Genomic DNA, 27457 nt, shown 5'->3' with positions numbered 1-27457 from the left:
TATCAATTTTCACTTGAGTACTGCTTTAGCTGCATCCCACACATTTCTTATGTTGTATTTTCATTTTTATTCAGTTCAATATATATATTTTTAATTTTCTTTGGAAAACTTTCCAATATAACACTATTTAATTTTGAATACTGGACCAAATTCTGAGTATTAATTCCATGATTTTTTTTTTAATTCCATGATGTTTTTAAAGACTATACTGTCATTTTGTTTTAAATTTCATAGTTATTAATGAGAATAATTTCTGGTTTTTGTTTACTATAATGAAATTTTTTGACTTCTCAGTAATTTTAAAACAAATTTGAGCTGTTGAGAGAAATGGAAGATATTTTATCTGCTATCTGAACTATGTATTTAACCATTCTATATTTTCATTTACCCAAATATATTGGTGTCTCAAAAATTTACAAAATCATGAAATTGATAACATTTAAAAATTCACTTTCCAGAAAGTTTCTCTGAAATATATACAGTTTTTAGAAGCCATTGATTAAAATAAGTAGTCATAGATTTATTTCTGTTAATTGACAAATTCATTTGATGCTCCAAGGTAAAAGGTGGAGAATTTGAATAACTTAAGTCTGATAACCTTATCCTATATAATAAAGAGGTAATATGCAGATTGACCATCACTCCAACACACAAGATGGCCGCCCCATGTGGACACAAAATGGCTGCCACAAGATGGCCAGCAGGGGAGGGCAGTTGGGAGGAACCAGGCCTGCAAGGGAGGGTAGTTGGGGGCAATCAAGCCAGCAGGGGATCAGTTAGGCATCAATCAGGTTGGCAGAGGAGTGGTTAGGGGGTGATCAGGCTGGCAGGCACAAGTGGTTAGGGGCAATCAGGCAGGCAGGCATGCAGGTGAGCAGTTAGGAGCCAACAGTCCCGGATTGTGAGAGGGATGTCCTACTGCCCAGTGGGATCACTCCTAAACAGGCAGTCGGACATCCCTCGAGGGTTTTCAGATTGGAGAGGGTGCAGGCTGGGCTGAGGGACACACCCCCCATGCACGAATTTCATGCACCGGGCCTCCAGTCTATAATAATAAAAGTGTAATATGCTAATTAGACCGGACAGCCGAATGACCTTCCGGACGTCATTCTGGTCATTCTTCTGGATGAAGCTGTGGTGGCAGGGGCTGAGGCAGAGGCAGTTAGGGGTGACCAGGCAGGCAGGCAGAGTGGTTAGGGGTGATCAGGCAGGCAGTTTAGGGCAATCAGGCAGGCAGGCAGAGGCGCTTAGGGGCAGTCAGGCAAGCAGGAGAGCAGATAGCGATGATGAGGCAGGCAGGCGAGCAGTTAGGAGTCAATGGTCCCAGATTGTGAGAGGGAGGTCCAACTGCCAGTTTAGGCCCGATCCCTGTGGGCCCAAACTGGCAGTTGGACATCCCCCGAGGATTCCCAGATTGCAAGAGGGTGCAGGCCAGGCTGAGAGACTCCTGCCCCCCAATCCCCTGCATGAATTTTGTGCACCAGGCCTCTAGTGTGTACATTAAAGAGGTATACAATTCTTAATTATTTCTAGTTTTAGTTAAATCTATGGATTTTTTTTCATTTTCTTGTAGCTGTGTCTTTATTTTTGGTGAAGAGAATATTTAAGTGTAGACACTCAGTGGGGTTCTATTCTTGACCGTATCACTCAACTTTCCTTCTACATGGTCTCCGTGGACCATAATATGGATCATCATGGCTTCAGCTATCTCTAATATCCTGATGGTTCTTAGCTTTGTAGTGCATCCTCAGATTTCTCAAAGGCTTCTTTCAGCCATCTGCAAAAAATCCCCACTGCCTTAAACTATGTGAAAATATCACTGCAATAAAATATCATTATAATAATATATAAATATAATGCACGAGCCAATTGGAGTATTTCTTGAGTGTCTGGAATTTAGAGTATATCAGTATGCCATGCTCTGCTTTTCATCCTCATCTTGGCACTGTTGATGAATTATTATGCAAAGGATGACTAATGATTGTTTCTTCATGGCTTATTGGAGTTTTCCCTTTGATAGTTCCTTATCCAATTCCAATTCCAATTGGAAATAGAAATCCTCCCTTAGGTAAAACCATGACATCTGTTTGATTGAACTCATTACTCTTTATCATAATTTTCTGCATTCTAGTTTATTTTGCCCAGTAGACTCTAAACACCTCATAGACATGGACCAAATCTTACTCATAATTATATGCTCAATGCTGACACATTGTCCAACAAATAATAAATACTTCATAAACTTTTGATATATGAATAGACTCCTTAATAAATGAAGGGAGGTGCTGGCAATTAAGAATTTAGAAATATTTTTGTATTATAAGTAAATAAGATAAATTTGCTACTTATTTTCCCTGGAGATTATTTCAAGTCCACTTTTATTGCATCTTTTCTTATTTTATTATTTCTGTCTTGTAGTGGATGTAAAACAAAGGCAAACAACTAAAAATAACATGTAAAAACTATCAACAAATTAAGAGCAACAACTGGAAAGCTTTAAAATGCAATACATTTAATTTTGAATACTGGACAGAAATCTAAGTGCCAACTATCAGAACAGCTGAGTAACCCATATGTGTATAGACTACATCTTCAAGGAGATGTGAGTATTTAAATAAGAATATTTCTTTATAGTGTGGGTATAGAATGTTGTATATGAGGTCAAAGATGGAGGTAAGATTAGGGAAGGATGCAGATGCCCTGTAAAGTGTGTTAACATAAGGATTTGAGAGTCATTATCTGGCTTTTGCAAAGTGAGTTTTTAAATTTATTTATTTTTAGTGGGTTATTTGTTTGTTTTGTTTTGTTTTTTAAGAAGGGAATGGGAGAGGGAGAGACGAGAGAGAAACATTGATCGGCTACCTCCACATGCACCCCACCTGGGAATCCAACCCCACAACCTGTGCATGTGCCCTGACCAGGAATCAAACCCGTGACCTTTCAGGGTATGGGAGGATGCTCCAATCAACTGAGTCACACCCGCCAGGGCTAAAATTTATATGTTGAAAAATTATTTTGGTAACAATGCAGGACAAAAGCCAGAAAGAACTCTGGATTCCAGTTAAAGTGTACCACAGCAATCCATGGAAAAGACAACTAGATACTGAATTAAGGAGACAGAGATGCAAATGAAGAGAAGCCTAAGGTAAGAGTGACTTAGAAAATTAAATAGAATGCAAAATTGTGAACATTTGGATGTGGGAGGTGAGTAATTGGGGCGGATTTAAGATTTTTCAGTTTTTTATCTGTCCAAGGTATATAAAGTGGTTTTACCTACCCGAGTTGTTCCAAACATGCATATCAGTTTTTCAATAACTGAATTATTGTCTATTTCAAGATTTAAATTTAACTGTAACTAATGTTAAATAATCTTTAAAACTTTTTTTTTTCTCTGTCTCGGTCTCTCTCACACACATAATTGGAAATTTCTGCTTATCTTTTATTTACATAAGCTTGTTTGAGGAATTTTTAAATTGTAAAAACATTGAACCAATCACCTACCATTTTAGCTTTAAACCAGTAGCTACTTACTGCTTCCTTTTGAAAATAATTTTGTTAAAACAATTGTTATAATTCTAAATTACAGTCTATGTATAAAGAAAATGATAATGTTAACTTAGTGGGATGTTTTGTTACTTACATTTCTTTACCATGGAATTACTTGAATTTCCATTTCTTAGATGGTGTTTAGTATTAGCTGATCCTGATTTGCTTCTAACACCTATGGTTCAGTCTATACTAAAAGCAAAGTATTTAAAAATAGAAATCCAAAAGTTTGAAAACAATCACTTCCTTTGTTGGGGTCCAGCCCCAGCAGGTCCAGGGGTCCCCAAAGGTGTGGATGGAGTCGGCGAAGAAGGAATGACACGGAGGCAGCATTCAGTTGATCAGCAGCCTAGCCAGGATCTCTAGCCACGATCTCTGGCCAAGTTCTGGTTAGGATCTCCAGCGAAGTTCTGGTCATCTTTAAAACTTTTAAAAAGATTCTGTATTGAGTGACTGGAAAGATAGCTGTTCTCATAAAGACAAGAAAAGCAAATTTTAAGACACATGATGATCTCAGTGTTACTTATATTTAAGTCAGAGTATTTTTTTTTAGTATGATCAAATTGAAGAAAACGATGAATAGCATCAATTTGGCTAGGAGCAAGCCAGGTGGTTGAGTATAATGCCAAGAAATAAAAACGAATCCCTAAAAATTAGGCATTTATGATGTGTAGACAACTTATCCTCCTCTCTACAGATTAAAATAAGCTAATTAGAGCAATTTTTCATCTATTCTTCATGAACTGAAAGGGTCTTTGTTCTGATTTTTCAAAAGATAATACAGTCTAGACTTAGACTGTCTAAAATATAGTTAAGGATTATTTTTAGTCAACACATTAGACACACATTGCTGTAGTTTGCTTTTCTCATCAAAGAAAATGAATAGGCAGTAAATACAAAGTAGAAAAACTGACATGAAAAAGGAAGATTAATAAGGAAAGATTGTCATTTACTTTCAAATCCTATGACTCATTCTCACAGAGCTCAAAAGTATTAGTTGCACAGTATTTGAATTCAGCAATAAAATACATATCTTTAATGCTATACTTTTACTCAGTCATACATTTACTTTGTATTCCAATGTATACTTAATAAAAATAAATAAATAGAAATTAAAATATGCCTTTGCAACAAATTCTGATTCTAAAATGTCTGTGTGATAAGGCACCTAAAATTGTTAGTAGTAATATCTACTTATGACAAAATTAAGATATCACCTCAAGTTTACCTGATTCTTTAAATTAGACTTTTCAAGTGGAAACTTTATTTTAAAATGTTTCCTCATTAAATGTATTTTTTTGCTTTATTGTGTTATGTTTTAAATAGAAAAATAGAACACATTTAATTTGTGCCTTAATGAGTTTGGACATATGCATATACCCATAATATCATTGTACTACATTTGATGATACAATCAAGGTATTAAATATGTACATCACCTCCAAAAACTTCCTTTCATTTTCAAAATTGAGCTATCAGCTGTTAAAGTGTGTATACATTTTTTGGGGGACACCCTGTATTTGAACGTACACAATTATTAACTACAGATACTATGTTGTAGTATAGCAGATCTTCTGAACTTGCTCATCTTGCATAATTGAAACTTTAAACCCATTGAGCACAATTCCCAATTTCCCCCTTCCCTGTCAACCACCATTCTACTATTTGTTTCTATGAATTTGACTATTTTAGACACCTTCTACCAGTATGTGTGGAATCAAGCAGCACTTGTCCTTATGTGACTGGCTTAATTCACTTAGCCTAATGTCCTGTAGTTTCATCCAGGTTCTCCAAATGGTGGAAATTCCTCCCTTCTTAAAACACTGACTAACAGCCCGTCATACGCAAATACCACATTTTCTTTATCCACCAATAACCATTAAGGTTGCTTTCATGTAATGGCTATTGTGAATTATGCTGCAATAAACATGGAAATGCAGGTATTTCTTCAAGATCCTATAATTGCTCTGTTCTTATTTTTTCTAAGGACCTCTATTGTGTATTGTTTTAATGTGATATCAAGTACACTTGTTTATGACTTAAGTGAAGTCATTTTAAACCACTTGTTTCTGACACATACACACACACACACACACACACACACACACGAGTTGCTTTGATATAAGAATGAAGTAAGCCTTGCCAGAATGGCATCATTCTACATTTGTTGTCACTGATAAGCAGTCAGCAAGCAGCCTCTCAAATAAGTCCTCCTGCTGAGGACGTATCCATAAGAACACATGGAGAAGCAACCATGGCCAGGGGACATTTAGACTCTACACAGTGAGAGTTTGTGAGGGCTACTTGAGAGTTTCAGTTTGGGCAAGGCAACTCTGCTAATCTAAAAACTCACTAGAGGTGTCTGCTCCTACTGTGGCCAAGGTTAAAAGAGATATCCTGTAGGCTATAGGATTGTAATTATTCCCATTCCCATAGGGAACCTGCGATAAATAAAAGCTGGCAAAAACAGAATCAGTCTCTGAGTATAACTTTTGCTGCCTCCCACGAAACCAAACCAAAACAACCTCCATACTCTTTTCCATAGCAGCTGCAGTAATTTGTCTTCCCACCTACAGTGTAGAAGGATTCCAATTTTTCCACATCCTTGCCAACAGTTGTCTTTTGTTTTTCTGATGAGAGTCATCCTAACAAGTTTGAGGTGGTAATTCATGTGGCTTTGATTTGCATTTTCCTGATGGTTAGCAATGTTGAGAACCTTCTCATGTACCTGTTAGTCATTTGAAGTGTCTATCCAGTTCTTTGCTCATTTTTTAAGCAGGGTATTTGTTGTTTTTTTTTTGCTATTGAGGTGTAGGAGTTCCTTGTATAGTTTGGATATTAACTCCTCATCAGACAGACGGTTTGAAATATTTTCTTCTGTTCTACAGCTTGCCTTTTCACTCTGTCCATTGTTTCCTTTGCTGTATAGAAGCTCTTTCATTTGGTATAGTCTCATGTGTCTATTTTTGTTTGGGAGGTTTTTTGCCTGTGCTTTTGGTATTGAATCAATCATTGCCAAGATCAATGTCACGAATTTTCCCCTTATGTTTTCCTCAAGCAGTTTTACAAGTTGAAATTTTACATTTCTGTCTAATCCTTTCTGAGTTTCTGTGTGTGTCTGTGTGTGTGTGTGTGTGTGTGTGTGTGTGTATGTGTTGTAAGATAAGGGTTTAATTTCATTCTTTTGCACACAGATATCCATGTTTCCCAATACCATTTGTTGAAAATATTTATCATTTCCCCACTGTGAATTCTTGGAACCCTGTTGAAGTTGACTTGACCCTAAATAAGTTAGTTTATTTCAGGGCTCCCTATAAAATTTTTCAAATTTATATATATATATATATATATATATATATATATATATATATTGATTTCAGAGACGAAGGGAGGGGGACAGAGAGACTGAAACATCAATGATGAGAGAGAATCATTGATTGGCTACCTCCTACATGTTCCATACTGGGGAATAAGGCTGCAACTCAGGCATGTGCCTTGACCAGGAATCTAACCAAACCTGTGACCTCTTGGTTCCTAGATTGACTCTCAACTGCTGAACCACACCTGGCTGGGCTCAAATTTATTTCTTTACCAAAGTGGTTGCAGGCAACAATGGCTTGGGGAATGGGGATGAAGTTTGGGATGGTTATATGGGGGAAAAAGGGATATCTGTAATAATTTCAACAAAAAGATAAATTTTAAAAAATAAAAAACAAACAAACTAGATGATAGATAGATAGATAGATAGATAGATAGATAGATAGATGATATAATTTTAAGAATCAGGACTCTGGCAGTTGAAAGAATGCAATGATAATTCTGTGTATAAAATTACCACCTGTAAGTGCCTGAAATGCAGTGTTCAGTGAGGACAAGCCTTTGAGAGTCTTACTACTGCCTTAAAACCTGTGAAAAGTATATCACACTGAGTTTTTCTAGCACACATCTGTTCCCTTGCCTTGCTTTCTGAACTGACCAACCTTAGCAAAGGCTTGCACCACACCTCTAATGGTAGAACCAGGTTATTATTTCTGCCGCCACCACAGCTATGCAACACATATCCCTGCTGATGGCCTTGACCAGCAAAGAGCCTGTGTACTATGCCCCTGCTGTTCTGAACTCCCAGTGACTCTGGAGAGGCCAGGACATGTGACCCACACTCAGGGCTGGGCGATGACACTCCATGTGAGGCTGGATGGAGCCATAGGAGGAATTCTCCTCTATCTCCCTCAGATGGATTGCTCTGAAATACAAAAAGGCGTTCAGATGCCTCTATTAACATTCATCCTGGCCAGAGCAAGCAGTGATGCTTTCTATAAGTCCACAATGGGCGCAGTCACCTTCCTAGCCACATTTTCTCTCCTTACTTTTCTGTCTCACCCCCTCCTTGGGATTGTGCTCTCCAATAAACCTATAGCACATGAGCTTTGCTGTAGGATGTGTTCTCTAGGGAACCTGGATAAGAACAAACGGGATGAGAAACTCACATTCCCCGGGGTGGCATATTTGCTCTGATATTACCGGTGAATTTGGAGCTGTGTTCATCTTCTGAGTTGAAAACAGGAGCACTCGGGTGTGCGCATATCCTTCCTGTTCACTCTCCTGCAGCTGTGAGGCTTAGAAGGGCTGCAGGCCAAGAGCTGTATCTTTTAGAATGTCCGACTTCAACATGAGTGGAATTCGTAGCTACAGGTCTCATGTAAAATTTAGGCTATTGATTTGGAAAGAGGGAGACATGAAATGTGTGTGTCCAGAAATAGCTGAAAGATTCAGAGAATGCTGACCAGCCTACATGCCGTGAGCTGAAGGGGCCCATCCACACAATCTTTAGTGACTTTACCATTGGGGATGGAGGACTTTTTTTGCGAGGTGAAGCCAGACTATCTGAGCTATGTGAGTGATCATTAAAATTCTCTCACAGTCCGTCCCAACTGACTGTGATTACTGTACTCCTTCCACCACTGGGATTAAACCACACTCCAAATGAGGAGCTCCATGAAGGAAATGGGAATATGGACTGGGTCGTGGAAAGAGAAATAAGACAATTTGGCATCCAAATGAAAATACCTTTAAGAGTACTTATATCACTTCTGAAATACATCTTTATTTATTGAAAGAAATTACATATGTGGACGTATAGAAGACTACTGTTCAAAAATAATTTTAAATAAAAAATCATTGTTTTAAAACAATGTAAACACACTATCCTCATATATGTAATTGCACTAAAGCAACATTAAAAACTTCTTTATATAAAGTTTCTCAATATTAAAAATCACATTTGATGCCTGATCAAGAGATCCATTTGTACTTTAGTATATTTCTTAACAATATATGTTTCCTAATATATCTCTGGTATGATTTTTAGAGGTTATTCTTTTAATATATTATTATTTTTTAAGTAAATTGGCCAATGATATTCTTTAAAGTTGTGCTATAGCTAATAAATTTGAAACTTTATTAACTTTCTTTATATACCATCCTACTCTTAACCAAGAAAAACTTGAAAATGAAATATCATTATAGATTCCCTGTGAAGCCAGCCTAGCTCTGTTGAAGGGAGGAGCTGGAGTATCTAGCATTCCAACATTCCGTGTCAGCAGCAGGTTGTCATGCATCTGTCAGTTCTCCAGGCCACTTTCGGTCATTGTTCCCAGCTGATGTTTCCCATGTCTGTTCTCTAGACCCCCTGGCTATAGGTGAAATGCTCACTTTCCATTCTGAATAACACCACTTTCCACTCTGAATAACACAGGAGTGATTCCGGTTGCACCTAAGAACCCAAACACAGCATACTCCATTAATAATTCCTAGGGATCAGACTCAGGAATGCATAAAGATATTTGTCCATAATTCACAAATAATATTCCAAGATCATTTTCTCCTTGAAAAACAATTTCATAACATTTTTATCCCAGGGCAGGCTTAGAATAAAGAGTAGTATCTTTTGCCCTCTGTTGTGAGTTATCTTTTTGAAATGTAATCTTATTCATTCGGGGTAGAGCAGTCACAGGCCTTTGCTTCTACACAGAGCCACAAATAAGCAAAAAGAATGAATTCTGATCATTACTGTAAGGCATCCTTAAAAGTCTAGGAGCAGGATTTTCACTTTTCAAATCACAAAACATTTTTTCACAGAAATTCTCCTTGGACATCTCCTCTCCCCAAGGTTTCACCATGAGACATTTCACATTTCTGTCCCACTTGTGGTGGCCTCTCCCCGGCCCCTCGCCACCTACCCCGAGTGCTCTACCACAGCTGTGGGGCTGGTGCTTCAGACCATTTGGCAAACGGATTCTCCAGGAAGTGCTGTTCTTCGTTGTCTCGTAGGAATTTCTGGTGAACAAAACTTTCCATACCTCATGTAAAAAGATGTTAGCTCCCTCTGGGTGCCATCAGCACTTGTGTTTTTCCCGATTCAGCCAAAAAATGTATGTTTAGCCTGAGGGAAAACTGACTAACAAAGAAAGAGATTGGTTTGTGAACCACAAGCACTGGGGTTTTCTTGATTGACAAGCTACCATGAACTCAACCATCGGTCCTTCATGTGGAAGGCAACTGAAGGGGGTTATCATAATCCCGAGCAGAAGCAAACTAATTTCTATCAATAAAATGACAATATCTATTTTTGGTTGGCTCTTCTTAGCTTTCCCTAGTGCTCAGATTAGTTTACAAAATTATTATGTGATCTGCCTCTTCTACACAATAGATGCAAATATCTTGCGAAGAATCAGCTTCTATTAGAAAAGCTATTCAAATCTTTAAGACAAGAAATTCATGAATAGTTGTTATTCTCTTTTCCAGGCATGAGACTGGCTTAAAATAAGTGGCAACATCATACGGGAAGATATACATGTATATTTCCTTTTCCCTTGGTCTTCTGATTCCAGTGATGAGAGTATTTGCTAAGCAAATTCTCTGTCCATTCCATACGGATTTTTCTACTCAGCAACAATGTTCACAAGTTTTAAGAACAAATGTTGTTTTCAGATATTTTTAGACTGGAATTGATTAGAGTACTGTTACACTTATAAACAAATTATCATTGGACCATGGCCAGTCTGATGGCATCAATTTGTGTGACATTTTGCCAAACAAATTTATCATTAACCTTCTAGTCCAGCTTTGTGTGTTAGGCAACCTGTAATACCCTTTACAATCATGATTGTAGTCATGGATATTATAAGTTTGAATTTTTCAAACTGGCCCAATCTTGTTACTAATGTCTAGAGATATTTATAATATTTACTCAAATAAGACGTTAAAAGAAACATAACCTGCAATAATGATAGGAAGTTCTTAATGAGTATTTTAAACCATCTTGGATTTATAAGCTAATAAATAGTTAGCAGTTGGTATTACAGTATATCACTGATAAAATAAGCAAACAAAACAGCAAGCAAAGAAGGCCCCAATTCCTATCTTTGTGCTCAGATATAATTATTATATTTTAAATTATCTATTGTTCCTAAAATATTTGCTTGTATTTGAGAGGTAAGAAAGGGAAAGATAATATCTACAAGTTATCAAAATTTATAAAGAATAATATTACTGGTTTTAATCAGCTCATTCTTTAAAATTGTGTCTTTTGAAACCCTATTATGGCAAGATGCTGTAAGGAGTATGAGGCCTATGCTCAAATAAGTTTTGGATATACTGTGTAATACACAGGTGTGGGCAACAGGAGAATTACAGTTGTAATACAAATAAATTATACAATAATTAATAAATAATAACATTTTGTGTACTCATCACTGTAAACCTACTTTTGCCTACCCTTGTATTTCAGACTGAATAGTCACCAAAAATGTTTGTGTTTTAAAGGTTTAAAGGCAGTGATTTTCAACTTGTGTGCCTCAATAAAACATGCAATACCTGACTATTTAGTCAGGGCACTGACCTTTTTTGCCTTAGATTGTACATTTTGAAAAACGATAACAGCCAAACAACATTAGCTGTCTAGTGTGAATGAATCAAAATTATACCTATATTTTTGTCAGATAGGCAAAAAGCTATATTTTTTTGGTGTGCCGCAGAATTTTAATAATTAGTTTATGTGTGCCATGAGGTGAAAAAGGTTGAAAATCGTTGGTTTAAGGTAATGATAAATCTGGTACCAAAGTAGCCATTTGTGCATAACCCAAAGACATGCTACTTTATTTGCAACAAAATCTTGTTTTTGTCACTTAATGTTTTGTAAACTAGTTTTTGAAAGGTTTATTTACAAAGCCTGATGTACCATAGTTTACTCATGATTTATATTTTTTCTAAAGTGTTAATTCATATTTCTCATATAACGATGAGAGAATGTTAGGCTGTGGTATCTATAATTAATTAGAAAGAGCAAATTTATCTTTCTGGAAACAAGGAGGTAGAGCTGGTGTCAACAGTTAACATATGGAATGATGTGGAGAACACATTTGGCTGGGGTACTGAAGTGTAATGCCTAGATGCCTAAAAGCCTGATACCATGACATACGGGCAGCCTTTTGCAAAGATAGAGTGTTGTAGGGGGAAGCAGCAGCCCATTTCAGCTCGGCTGAAATGCTGCCTTCCACGGCAAATATTGAAATGACGTAATTGGAGGGAATAGAATACTTGGGCTGGTGTAAATTTCATTAGAGTTGAATAAGAAATCTCATTCTGCTTTCAGATTAGTCATTATTGTTTCATGTTATGCTCTTGGATTGGAAATGTTAACTTAGTGGTTTTCACTGCTTCCATGAAAACTGAGTGTATATTGTGTGTAGTCAATTCATTATTTGAGATGAAATCTGGAATTGAAAAAAAAAAAAGGTTATCAAGTTTTTGGTTAAAGAGAACGGATCTAAAAATAATTTAAAAGCCTGCCTGACTTTGCCTGTCAAAAGAAGACCCAAGGTAGGATGAAAATGGAGAAATTTAGCTTCAATATAAGAGAAATGTATAACTTTTTGAATGATGAGGCATAAAACAGCTTTCAGTTTTATTCCTGTTCTCATCTTTTCTCTCCTTTATTTCTATTTTTCCTTTTGTTCCTGGTATTGTACCCTGCAAAGAATTGAGGCTCTGTCGATGGTGTTGAATTAGGGATCTCAGAAGCAGGAGCATGATTCTGTGAAAACAGCCCTTTAGAAATGTCAGTTTTATTAGGGCAAGCCTACTTCCCAGTAATAGACCTGGCACCTAAAATTCAGGAGTGCCACATCGCAAATGGATGAGGGAAAATAAAATCGCAGGAGATTAAGATTTATAGGCGAATAATTTTCTACCTGATTTGTATTGTATTGTCTTGAGCTGTAGGATTGTCTGCGTATTTGCAGGTAATTTCTGCAACAGATTTATGTCTTCATCTAATTTAAAAATGTATGCCTTCATAAAATGTCCACCGTATTTATTTTCCTATAAATACTGGCATTTTCTCCACGTCTTTATTAAGGAGTGGGTAAAAACATAACTTCTTTCTCAAAATATATGTATATTTAAGAACACTGCAGTCCAGACAGGGCAGAAAAATTCATAACAGCATCATGGAGAGAGCATCCAATCAATCAGTGAACATGGGCATATTTGTCCTTTTGGATTGTTTGAAGCTAAACGAAGCAGTTGAAATGGTTCTAGACCACATTCAGATTTTATTCACCTCTGTGAGAGATGGAGAATATGGCAGGTAGAGCTGAAAGTTCTCTAGGCCTCCTCTACCTCTGACATTCCAGGTGCATACAGTCTCTACATACCTAATTCATGTCTGTCTCAACCTGGTCACTTGTGTGCACACACATGCGCATGCACACACACACACACATTCACAGACACACTCACAACCACAGGCAGAAAAAAATTGTAGAAATGACAAAAAATCCCCCCTAAATGAGAACTCTATAGCACCCATTTAGGCACTGGAAGCAAAAGTGTGAATTGCTTTTTGGGAGTGGTACAGAAGGCATCTTAAACCATTAAAGCTAATGATTTCTTAACACTTTTCAACTCATCATTGCAAACTTAATTTACAGAGAATTTTAACATGCATTCTTCATTTGCACCAAAATTTACAGATAACCCATTGGTATTGTATACTGAACTCCCCAAATTCCACTAAATGTGAATGTTAAGATTGACTGGCACTTAAGGTGAGCTTTTCCTTAAATTTTAAATCTTTGCACTATCTGTTTAATGTTGTATCTACTTCCATCATTGTCTTACAAATTACATATAAAAAGAGGGCAATGCATGCTCATATAGCCATTGAGAGTCCATTGAAATAATATTTATAACATTAGTAATAATTACAAGGTTACCATTTATTGTTTACAATGTATTAGGTACTATTCTATGCATTATATATTTACTAAGTCTTTTTACTCACATGGTCCTAGGGGCCCCATTTTAAAAAATATATTTTTAATGATTTCAGAAAAGAAGAGAGAAGGAGTGAGAGATAGAAACATCAATGATGAGAGAGAATCATTGATTGGCTGCCTCCTGCATGCCCCACACTAGGGATACAGCCTGCAACCCAGGCATGTGTCCCAATCAGGAATCGAACTGTGACCTCCTGGTTCATAGGTCGATGCTCAACTACTGAGCCACACTGGCCAGGCTAGGTGCCCCATTTTAACACTGAAGAATCTAAGGCACAGAGATGTGAATTAACGTCCATTGTACCACACAGCTAGAAAACATACGACAGCCTCTTGCTGACCAGGTATTGTGCCATCACAGAGTCTGTCTAAAAAAGAATGGATTGGGACTTAATCATATTCAAAAGTACAATGAATGTATTAAACTCAGTTTCTTAAAATGGATTGAAACAGGTACTCTTCTACGCATGAATACAACCTGTTACAAAGGTGATCATGAAAAAGAAAACGAGGGACTCCCCAAAGTTGAAAGGCATCTGCCATCAATTCTATTAAATGTTGGGGCCTTCAAACTTCAGCTTCTTCAGGTAATTGTTTGTGATGCAGCAAAAAAACTTAATCACAAGGTTTAATAGGGCAGAAGTGACAGTAAAGTGCATCATTTCACTCAAACTAGCCTCAAACTAGCCTTTTACAATAATTTATTTTTAGTGTTTATCAATGTTAAATCAATTCTACGGTTTTTTTTAATTAAACCATGTAAAGGCTACAATAAAAACAAGACATACAGTGATACAGTGTGCCCTTTCTTTCATGCCAACATTTTCCCAAAAGACAAACACTTTTGATAATTTTTATGTTCCTATTATAATTTAACTCCAATTATTTAATACTATGTTTCCCCATGCTCTTTTAATAAGTGATACTGATATTACCCACTATGCACTCCATATTTTTGTACTTGGAAATTTAGCTCTGAATACCCTCTCTCTTTTCCTACATCATTCATTCATTCATTCATTCATTCTCTAAGACCTGTGAGTCGTAACATGGAAATATAATTCTGTTGGGAAAAGGCAGGCAATTCAAAAGAGATTAATATGTCAAATACTGAATGACATGTGCTAACAATAAAAATAAAGTAAGATAATAGAATAGGGATTAATGAGGTGGTTGGTTAGGAAATGCTTTTTTCATAAGCTTACATTTGACCAGAGTTCTGATATGGTAAAGAAGGGCCTCTGTGGATATCAATGGAGAGATCCTAGGTACAAGGAACAGAAACTTAAAATTTTCAAGGCAGAATTGAGGATTTTTTTTCTAGAATTGATTAAGAGACTGACTCATACAAAGACTGTGAAAGAGCTAGTCATACAGCATATTAGAGAGGTCACAGGAGCCAGGTCCCATCAGGATTGGTAGAAATCTCAGTATAGCAAAGCAAACATACCATTATATCACCTCTTCCAACTCCCCCAGCAGTTCCTCCACCATTCCTACACTGGATGACCATTTCTCCTACTTTACCAGAAAAGTGAAATCAATCAACAACATTTTTCACTTATTCCTTTGTCCCACTTGCTGCTTTAGAAAATAAAATTTCCTTGTTCATCCCTTCACATGTACACTAACCTATCACTTCTAACTTGTTCAGAGACACTTCTCTACCAACTCTTTTCTCCCTGTCCTATATAAGGAATTTTTGCTGCTCTCTACTGGAATATTCCCATAAGCATCCAAATAAATGGTTATCTCACCCATCTTAGAAATCACAAGACATCAACCACAATAATAACACTTCTGGATCCCATTTTTCCTTCCAGGGATAGACTTCTTTGTAACAAAACTCTCAAGTATCTATTTATGTGTCCTGTTTCCAATTACTCCTTTGTAATCTATCTTTTTTAAACCTTCCATTCAGGGATTATTTTATTTGATATACGAAAACATGGTGAACAATTGATCACTCCCTTTTGTTTGGTACATTTTGTTCAATTGGTTTGTAGAATACCATCATGACATATATATTGTCTTAATATATATAATCTCTATATATAAAAGCCTAAGTGACTGTTTGACCATTCAACCAGTAGCTATGATTCATACTGACTACCAGGGGGAAGATGCTCAACTCACAGGCATGGAAACATGGAACAGACTGATGAATCTCAGAGGGAAGCAGGGAGAGGGGAGGGTGGGAAGAGATTAACCAAATATCTTATATGCATACTAGAGGCCTGGTGCACAGATTCTTGCACTGGTGAGATCCCTTGGTCTGGCCTGTGGGTATCAGGCCGAAACTGGCTCTCAGACATCCCCTGAGGGGTCCCAGATTGCAAGAGGGCACAGGCCAGGCCAAGGGACCCCACCGGTGCACAAATCCTCGCACCAGGCTTCTAGTAACTACATAAAATTCTGTATATATAATCTTTATATATATACTAGTATATATGTGTGTGTGTGTGTACTATCTACCTATAGCATTTAAACTTAGGGATTTCAATGTGACCACCTAAAGAGTAAGATAAAAAAAAAAGGAAGGGCTCAGAACTAATCTCTGGGACAGTCCAAATTTGAGTTATTATAAATGTTGATAATCCAACAAAGAGGATAAAAAGGAGTAGAAGAACTAAGTAATAGGAACATTGGGGTCCAAGAGAGTCATCAACTCTGTCAAATGCTATGATAGATCAATTGAGATGTGAAGAATTAACCAAGCACTTTAAAAGACAGTTTTAATCTTGATAACTTTTCTGGTGAGTGGTGAGGATAAAGACCTTATTCTGGTGGGTTACTGGTGAAAAAATTATAAAACAAGACTGAAAACCATATATTCTTATAAAGTTTTTCAATGAAAAGAAGTTGAGAAGTGAGACAGGTAGAAGAGGATATAAGTTTGAGGGATAATTTTTTTTCTTGTTTAAATTTGAAGAGTATTAACACACCTATATATCTGGGGGGGAGGGCGGGGAATGTAGTATAGAGGGAAACAATTCTGTTGGATAAAATGATGAAGTAATTTCAGGGTCAAAGTTTGATATGCAGGAGAGGATAGCAAGAGTAGAACTGACACAGACGTATCATGGATGTCTAATATTTTGTATAAAAAATGCAAGTGTGGGGGACAGGTAGGAAATAATGCACATATGTGAAATTGGGTATGCCAGAACTTGTTAGAGTAGTCTAAAATCCACAAGTGGCGTATAAGAAATCAGGAGAATTGAGGTGGAAGAAAAATTTTGGAACTATAGGAATTTTTTTTTTTAATCACAAATGGAAAAGTCCTACTAGTAAAATTGCCTAATTTTTCACTTTGAAGGCAAGGGAAGAATTTCTACTAACAAGCAAATTTATAGAAATTATTATACATAAATTAAAAAAGTATTTTAAAAATAGAATGAATTGGTTAGATATCATAAAATTTGCTTCTGCAATAAAAGATAGCATTTTAACTACTATGATAAATTGATCATTGGTTTGGCCAAGTCATTGTATTATTTCCTTATATAGCTTTTGTTTCTGGTGTTCATGACAGAGCCGGTTTTTCATCAGCTTGGTTGTCTTTATGGATAAGTCTTCTTCCATACTCCATCAGTGGCTCAATAAAATTTTCCACAGGTCAGTTCTCTCAGACACACTGTATTGAGTGCTTAATTCCCCAACTCCCAAGAGTCATTGCTTCCTAGCAGATGCCACCCTGGCATTCTGTGAATTCCTGCAGCTCCTTTCCTTTGTGGCCTACCCTGTTTACTCAGCTCAGGCTTTCTTCTTTTTAAATTCAGTCCTTGTTTTGGTAAGACATGCTCTCACATATATTTCTGAAGACTGCTTCCTCCCTGTAAAAGTCATGGTCTTAGAATATTATAACTGTTATTTACTTTTCCTGTGCATACTACCAGCTTCATCATTTGTATTCAGATTACACATTTACCAAGTAGAAACCATGCCTAAAGAGCAGGTATTTCAATTATAGCTGCCTAAGGATGCTCACTAAAATCATTGCTCCCTGGAAGGCGTCAAATCATCAAGTCACAGAATGAAACCAATGTTTCTAGTATCATGTTATCAATGAACAAATGATCAGAAACTTTAAGGTATAATCACAGAACATACTGTTAAACAATAAAAAATTGTTAAAGAACACAAAGAAGGTATACTAGTATGTATGCTCTTTTAATATTTTTCTTTTATTCAACAATACACTAAACACAATATATTCAGCCTCTATATCACCAAAAACTTAGTTAATAATAATAATCATTCTATTGTTTTTACTATCAGATTCCCACTCCATAATTAATATATTCCCTAACATCAGTAAAATATTTACTAATTATCCCTTATAACCATGTGCTACTCTAAAGTCAGCATTTTTTTAAAAAAAATCATTATTGTTGAAAGTATTACATATGTCCCCTTTTTTCTCCCATTGAACCCTTATAGCCCCCCTCCCCCACCCAGTATTCTTTTTCTTTAGAAGAGGTCATTTATATTCCTGTAGGATTCTCAAATGATGGCTGCTCATTTTCCAGATCCCACCAAAGAATTATTTGTCCTCACTCTGAACTTTTGCTTCCCACTGTCTTATGGCACATCCTATTTTTTAAAAAACATTAATGCTACTTGGTGTACTATACCTGACAACCTCCCTGTTTCTAGGCACTCCACTTACTCATAAGAAATTATGACACTTGCCAAAGGATCACTCAGAACCCAATGCTTTTTCAACATCTTGAGTGAATTTGATGTCAGTGTATTAGGAAATGAATCTAATTGACTAAATTCTCAATTCTTTGATGTAGTAATTACGTTGGCAATATTTTCTTTTTCCCTTTACACTTCTACCTTTTTTACTCAACATGGAGAATCTCATTCATAACAGACTAACCTTTTAAATGATAAATTCTAAAAACCTACTCACTGACCATATTGTCATTTCTTACAGTTCATTGGGTTAATAATGGCAAGATTCCATTTTTTTCCACCTCCAATTCCTAGACTCCTCTTATTTTTTCTTACATTTTAGACAATTCCTTCTTTATTTCCCTCCATATAGGTATTATGTTCTTTCAAGTAGACTAATAACCCTAATACTGGATGGATCCAAATGTTATTCTTTGTTACCACACTCAATATATTGAATAGTGTAGAGACAAACTATAGGTCATTTAGTGAAATCCATGACCAATTTCAATAGACCCTCAATATTGCTCATCAATTTTACTATATTTCTTCCAATACACTCTCTCCAGTTTCAATCACTATTTAAAACTTCTCCACTGACCAAACACCTCACAATTCCCACACTCCACAACACTCTCAGGAGGAAAAGAATGCCTTCTGCATAATTCAAGAGAGATAAAATTATTAAAAAGAAATACTCTCATCTTCCCATGAGCAAAACCAAAAACCTACCTATTTAGGAAGTTTAATTTATGTACAAGGCCATTTTCCCACTTGGTCTCCATATCAGATCTACTGCAAATGCAACAATGACTCCATTCATTATGTCCTCTGCTCATTTAACATTTCCCATTCTACAGGCTTATTCTCATGAGAATTAAAATATACTCTATTCTATCTGAATTTACACTATTCCAACTCCAGCGTCTCTTCTGCCTACTGCCATGGGTTTCTCCTCCCCTTCAAAGCAAAGTTTTGATTTTTTAAAAAAGTATTCTTTATAATAAGTAGCTTCTTTCCATTTTCTTAGTTTCTGTCTATTTTTCATCCAGTTCCCATTTACATTCTGATTCAATCATTCCACTAAAATGATTTTTGAAAAAAACATAAAAAGGATTTTAAAACCATAGCATTTAAAAAAAGTTTTTGTTTTTCTTTTATCCCTTGTCTTGTTCAAATTATTGCAGTAGTTGATGTTATTTACCACTCACTCCTTATGAAAACATCCCCACTTTGTGTTTGGTGGCACTGCACTTGTCCTGGTCTCCTTCTTGTATTTGGTCACTCTATTTCAATTTCTTTATAGGCTTTCTTCCTTAGATCTTAACTTCGGGGTTTACTGCTACTTCCTTCTGTTTATTTCTGGATTTATAAATTTAGAATGTAGATAGCCAGTGGTTATTTTACTATCTCCAGTCCAATATTGCCACTTGCTTACTACATCCCTATAGTTTACAGCTACCTAAAACTCAACATTCCCTAAATAAGCAAAACTATCTTATGCCTTCGGTGTGTGGCATCACAACGCAACAGTGTCCAGTAAGAATAGAGTTACTGCTATTCTTCTCTCTTCCTCAGTTGGGTGAGCATTGTTCTGTGTACCTAAAGGTTGCTGGTTGGATTCCCAATTAGGCCACATACTCTGGTTGTGGATTCAGTCCCTGGTTGGGGCACATGCAGAAGGCAGCTGATTGATGTTTCTCTCTCACATCTCTCTTTTCTCTCTCTCTCTCTCTCTCTCTCTCTCTCTCTCTCTCTCCCCCTCTCTCTCCCTCTCCTTCTCTCTCTAAACATAAAGATTTAAAAAAAAAAGACTAGAGCCCTAATCGGTTTGGCTCAGTGGATAGAGCGTCGGCCTGTGAACTAAAAGGTCCCAGGTTCGATTCCAGTCGGGGCATGTACCTTGGTTGTGGGCACATCCCCAGTAGGAGGTGTGCAGGAGGCAGCTGATCAATGTTTCTCTCTCATCGATGTTTCTAACTCTCTATCTCTCTCCCTTCCTCTCTGTAAAAAATCAATAAAATACATTTTTAAATAAGACTAGAATTTGAAAATTAATTTGTAGTATATGTATACAGTAGAATAATAATTCAGACTGAAAGTAAATGAAAAACAATTGTACCAATGAAAAGAATTGTATAAATCAAAGAAGGTTATATGCAATATGTGTCAATTTATACACAGTTTAAAGCTAGGCACTACCTATTAATGGTACTTCAGAAAAGACGAGTATGTGAAAAAGTATAAAAATGTAAAAAAATGATTAAAAGGAAAACAAGGGTAAGGATATATGCACCCCTATGTTCATAGCAGCACAATTCACCATAGCTAAAATTTGGAAACGGCCTAAGTGTCCATCAGCAGATGAGTGGATTAAAAAACTGTGGTACATCTACACAATGGAATACTATGCTGCTGTAAAAAGGAAGGAACTCCTACCATTTGCAACAGCATGGATGGACCTGGAGAGCATTATGCTAAGTGAAATAAGCCAGTCAGAGAAAGATAAATATCACATGATCTCACTCATTTGTGGAATATAATGAACAGCATAAACTGATGAACAAAAACAGATACAGAGACAGAGAAACATTGATCAGACCATCAAACCTCAGAGGAAAGGCAGGGAAGGGTTGGGGGAGGGAGAGATCAATCAAAGGACTTGTATGCATGCATATAAGCTTAACCAATGGACACAGACACCAGGGGGGTGAGGACATGAGTGGAGGGGGGCATAAGGACACATATGTAATACCTTAATCAATAAAGAAAATCGTTTTAAAAAAGGAAAATAAGGGTAATATTGAACTTTTGTGGAGAGGGAGGATATATTATTAGAGAAAAGGGACTCAGATTAAGAGGGAATCTAAATAAAGAATAATGTTGTGTTTCATAATTTGGATGATATGTCCCTTGGTGTTCATTTTATTGTTATTAACTGTATTCTAGGTTATATATAGTTGCGTGTGTATGTGTGTGTGTTTACTATCATTACAGACATAGCCACATGAATATGATCATTTTCCAAAAGCTTTAGAATCAGTTAATGCTCAACTTTAGTAGCTCTTATAATTTCCATTTTCAAATATATGTTTCAGAATTTAATTATATGCTGTATTCTCCTATCGAGGATCCAGCAAGCCCAATTATATATTGATTTTATCTTTTGTTTCATTGATCTCTCTATTGTCAAGACTTGGAACTAATAGCTTTATGGATAGATGACCACAATTTGGCAAATGCAACACCTACCAAATTAAACTCAAACATCTCAAGTTTCAAATTCCATCTGTTTCCACAGAAAATCAATTCCTGAGTCAAGAGGAAAGGCATACTTTTGCTAAAGCCCATGAGCATTTAACACATTCTATTTTTTAAATATTTGACTAATTGCGTTAAATGCGATTATTTAAAACTGAAAATATTTAGTTCAAAATTAAAATATTTTAAGAGATTTTCATTATAATTAAAAAAAATATTCTCTAATGTTTAAAATGTTTAAGCACTTAGTAGTGTGTAGTTCTCATCCTGCTAAATCATCTGTGATTTGATTGAGGTTTGGCAGTTGCCAATACCATACACATTTAGAGAAAAAAAATGGACATTGTATATTACCATTTGCATTTCTAGGCTTTATCTTCTTAATCATCAAAGAATAACAGAATATAACATATGTGACATATATTATCATATCTCCCTAAAGAAAATTATTTTGTGATTAAATATTTACTTAATATTTAATCACAAAATAAAATATTAAACAAAAGTATTTAATTGCCAGAATATCCAGAGAAAGTAATTACAACTAGCAAACAATTTTGAAAAAATTATGAAAATTTTGAGTCATCATCATTCTAAGGAATGCATCACAACTAAGCAATTCAAAGGTTCCTGCCGATTTCCTGTAAGTATGATGGTGTCCACAGGTGAGATTTATGAAAATCTAAGAGTAGGTACAGAGGTGGGAAATTGAATAAAAAAGTGTCCAGAAATAATACATGAACAGAAAGAGGGGAACATTTCAGAACATAATGAATGATATCCTGAAAAAAATGAATAACAAAATATAAAGGTTTTTGTGTGAAACATTATAGGCATTAAAATTTATTTTGAAAATAACATGAAACTGCTGGGTAAATTTTGTAAGGAAGTAAAACTATTTGACTATTATTCTAAAGAGACTGTTCCATCAGCAATATGGTTAATGGGGTTGGTATTCAGGGATAACCAAAAATGGAGAAAACATTTACATGTGTCCCCAACCAAAAATAAGGTGGTCTTCAAAGAAGATGGAATAATCACACACATTTTAAAATAAATTTCAAAGGCAAATTCAATAGGACTCAGTTTATTGGTGAAATTGTTGTTGCTCAGTAACTAAGTGTCATTTAGGAATAATTAGGCATCTTGAAGCTGTATGCATCATTCACACTGGAAGTGGTGAGAAAAGGAGGCCTGTGTTAAAGAAATACACTTGCACAAATTGGAAGAGTCAATAATTGCTAGATGTTGCAAAACTATCTAAATGTAAGTGAAGTTCACACCACAGAAAGCAATTTTTCAGCAGGTGAGAAAGTGATTCGGTTATTTTTATATTTGTGTAGAATCAAAATTCAGTGGCAATTGACAACCCTAGGGAGAGTTGAGTATATCTTTTTTTGTTTTTGTAACAGGGACATCAAAAATTGTATGTACTTCACCTAAATTGAGGTGAATTCCTGCAGACTTGATGCAGCAATCTTAGAATGTTAACAGATTTATTCCAATTCTATTTTATGTCCCATAGTGGGAAGATGTTTCAGAAAAGAGAGAGAATTGCCATGTTGGGAAATGTGAAATTGGTTTAATGGGTTTACAAATTTGATATTTTCTTTACCTTATATTTTGGGAATAGCCTTAGAAATGTTTTCTGGGTCTTGTGTCTTAATTTCCAATCTTCAGAAATCGTTTATCATTCAGTTTTCTGTAGTACTTTCACAGAAAGAAAGTGTAAATAAATCTTCAGAAACTGTTTGCAGATCAGTGCTGACAAATGCTTCTCCCTGACTTCTCAGAAAAAGTGATATGGACTTCTTAAGTGATCTCAATCCATTATTTTAAAAGAGGTAAGTTTTAATCCACTTCTGAGAGGAATGGAATTATTGGTGTGATCCAAAGATAGAAACACAGTGGAGAAGTGACATAGTCTCCGAAGAAAAGAAGCTGCCTACTGGGACATTTGTGCTTGCCGTGTACCCAGCACTCTTGAAGTCAGTTTCTTCCTCCTTTTTTAAAAAAATATATATATTTTATTGATTTCAGAGAGGAAGGGAGAGGGAGAGAGAGATAGAAACATCAGTGGTGAGAGAGAATCATTGATCAGCTGCCTCCTGCACCCCCCACACTGGGGATCAAGCCTGTAATCTGGGCATATGCCCTGACTGGGAATCGAACTGTAACCTCCTGGTTCATAGGTACATGCTTAACCACTGAGCCACACCAACTGGTCTTAAAGTCAATTTCTTAATTCAGCAGCATGTGGCAATTCAGTCCCTAAGAAGGATAACTCTGAATTTTTTATCTGACAAAATAAGCTCAAAAGTTGCTTCACTGTTCTTGAAGAAAACTAAAGTATAAAGACTCATTGCATTCTTAAGTAGATTTGAGAAATTCCAGGTTGAAACTATCAAAGTGACAATCAATTTCACTTAGCATGCTTCCTAGGTGACAGGCATAATAAATAAAAATCTCAATTTTATTTTTTATAACTTCTCACAAGTTATTTGTGATCTGTAACATCACAGCTTTATATAGATTCCTTAATAGATAGCAAATGTTTTTAACAGAAAATTTCGCTCTTTTTAGCTCTCTAGAGAGTATGAGAGCCACCAGCTGCAAAATATTATTAGCTTTTTTCATTTCATAACAGATATGCATTTTTCTATATCAACATTGCCAATTGAATAAAAATATTAAAAATGGTTTAGGTACTCTTTTCCTAGGACACAACTCTTTCTCCTAAATCACAATATATAAATTTGATTTATATTTCACTAGACCAAGAACAATTCCTGGTAGACCTTGCCTCCCTCACCAGCTCCCCAATCAGATGCACATGCATTGGTTCTCAAAAGCCTTGTCCATCAAAGACTGGTGCTAATTCGGAACCAGGCAGAGAGAATACAGAAATCAAGATACTTTTGGAGCAATGGTTCTCAACCTTGGCTGCACATTAGAATCACCTGGGAATCTTTTTAAAATCCTGATTCCAGAGGATGAGGCCCAGAAATCAGTATTTTAAAAAGATTCTCAGGTGATTCTAATGTGCAGCCAAGGTTGAGAACCAATTTTCTAGAGTCACTGTTAGCAAAACTGCTATGCAATATGACATTTTCCGTAAAATGATATACAAATCATACTCCATAGAACTATTTAGACATTCTCTTTGTAAGAAGGTCTCACTTTCTCACAAAATAAAATAAAATAGTCTGTTTAATTAAAATAAAGTTACATTATTCATTCTTTTGAAGGGACATTTAATAAATACTTCTAATTATTTATTATGGAAGGCTGTGTCCTGGAATAAAAATATAATAGTAAAATAAAGCCTTTTTTACAATGATGATCAACTAAAGAATATTTTTAAATACATAAAATAATGCTTAAAATACAAAGTAGAATATGATAAATGGCATCACAGAAATATTAAAAGTTCCATGAATATATCAGGAAGAAAAAATAAATCATGAGGTGCCAGGGCTGACCAGCAGACCCTGAGCAATGAATGAATGATTACTCTGACATGATGTTTGCTGTGAAAGAGAGGGCTAAGGGACTGCCTGGCTAATGGAACCAGACAGCCTCGATCGCCTGCCTCGTTAGGCTTTTATTGTACCAGTTTGAGATAAAGTTTATCTTTAGAAACAATCAGTAGGGTAAGTAATCTTAGAAGGACACATGTTTTTGCAGTGTCCTTTAAGCAAGGACACCCAAAGATTAAGCATAAAGATTCCAGTAAACACCCAAGGGTCTGCATGTGCACAGACTTGCTTGGAAAGGTCAATGAATAATTAGGGGCTGTGCCTTAGGCACTCTCCTAAATCAGAATTCCAATAAACAGGCCAGGCCACCATCAGCACACTTCCCTTTTCTCAGAAAGTTTCCCTTACAAACTTTCCAACTAAGTCTCATGTGCTCCCCAACAGTGCAGCCTTTCAAAATTTTAAGAAATTGCATTGAATCTGCCCTGGAAGATTCAGAAAAAGGCATTTCAGGCCTAGTTAATAAATTAGAATACAGGCTACCTACCAGAAAGGAAAAATGTGTGGGGTGGTTTAAACTCTGCTTATTTATCAAATAGGTTGTATGTTTATTACATAAGAATGTAAAGGGAAAAATTAATGTCAGATTATCAGTAACAGTATGAGAAAGTTGGATCTGATAAGGAATAAAAACTCACTGTATATGTATGTATGTATGTATGTATGTATGTAAGATATATATGTATTGGTTATGAATATATTTGATAAAGGTTACAACATCAAGGATATTAATTTGGTAAGTATTTAGAATAAAATAAATAAAAGGATACAGAAGGGAACATATTGAGGGAGCTGTTATATAACAATGGTGATAATATTAATGACCTAACTAAAATAATAATAGAATCAGAAAAGAGAAAAAATAAGAGAGGCATAATTGAGATGGAAAGACAGGAGCATGTTTGAAGAAGAGGGAATACTGAAGTATTACTCAAAGGTTAATCATTTATCAGTTCTGCATATAATCATCTATCACATTATGAAAATATAAAAGTTTTCAATATAAGATTATAGGTGCCTAAAGAGAAATCCATATGCATGATGAGGTTAAGAATAATGTTGTCTAAAGACTATGTTACTAGATATTGTTCTTCCTCATTAATAAACATTAATTAGGGTTTTGACTAAATCATTAGAATTAGATTGTACATATGGGTATCACTACTAGAGCAATATATAAAAAAGATTTTCCTCTATGAAGTAATCACATCTACTGTTCCCAACTTAAAAATCATCAGTAGTGAAATTATATGGAAATAGTCAACCTTCCCCAAGTCAGCAACAGCATTTGAATCAAAAAATTGACATCACCTGATTAATAGAGTCAAGAACTGCTATAGTGGCGAATTTAAGACATATATTCAAGCACTAGATGTCAATGGTGGAAAAAAAATTTATTGACCTAACTGTCCTCCTTTTTTTTTAATTACCATTCTTTGGTGACCCTGTTTAACAAAATCAATGACCTACGTTCTGACCTTCCAATTCAGACACACTGGGGAAACGAAAGCAGGTGCCAAAGATGCACACCAGTTTCCAGATGTATAAAATTCGTTTTCACCTTGAATTAACAGGAGATGGAGGGCATTAACCAGTATATGACCCTGAGTGAATGATTTGATTTCACCTATCTTGTGCTTTATGAAAATATATTAAGGGACAGCTAGAAGGCCGTATCAACTTCTGAGCAAATAAGGAGAAGGTTCTTGAGAAAGAGCAACTCAGCCTGGTGTTGGAAAGCAATTTGAGGTTAATTGCCCTATCTTGAGGCAGAGTTACCACTTCTCCAGTCTCCAGGGCAGAAGTTGAACCATTAAAGGAGAAGGGATATTACTCCAGGAAGTAGTATAATGACTCTACTTGGTAAGTCTGTGATTGCAGGAGCAATGAGGTGTTAAATGACGCATAATCCTCCAGAGAGGAAACCCCTGATCCAGAGCTCACTGGTGAAAGTTAGATCAGGGACAGAGTCATCTAAGTGCCCTCTCCTGCCAATGTTTCTAATGTTCAGAGAAACTGCAGAAACAGGTGTCTTCACCCCAAAGAACTTTCTGTAATGAATGAACCGCCTTCACCACCCAGGACATG

Source organism: Myotis yumanensis, unplaced genomic scaffold, assembly GCF_028538775.1.
Source record: "Myotis yumanensis isolate MYYU_CA2020_CCGP unplaced genomic scaffold, mMyoYum1.0.hap1 SCAF_2, whole genome shotgun sequence".
NCBI classification, from domain to species: Eukaryota; Metazoa; Chordata; class Mammalia; order Chiroptera; family Vespertilionidae; genus Myotis; species Myotis yumanensis.
This window is presented reverse-complemented; position numbering follows the sequence as displayed.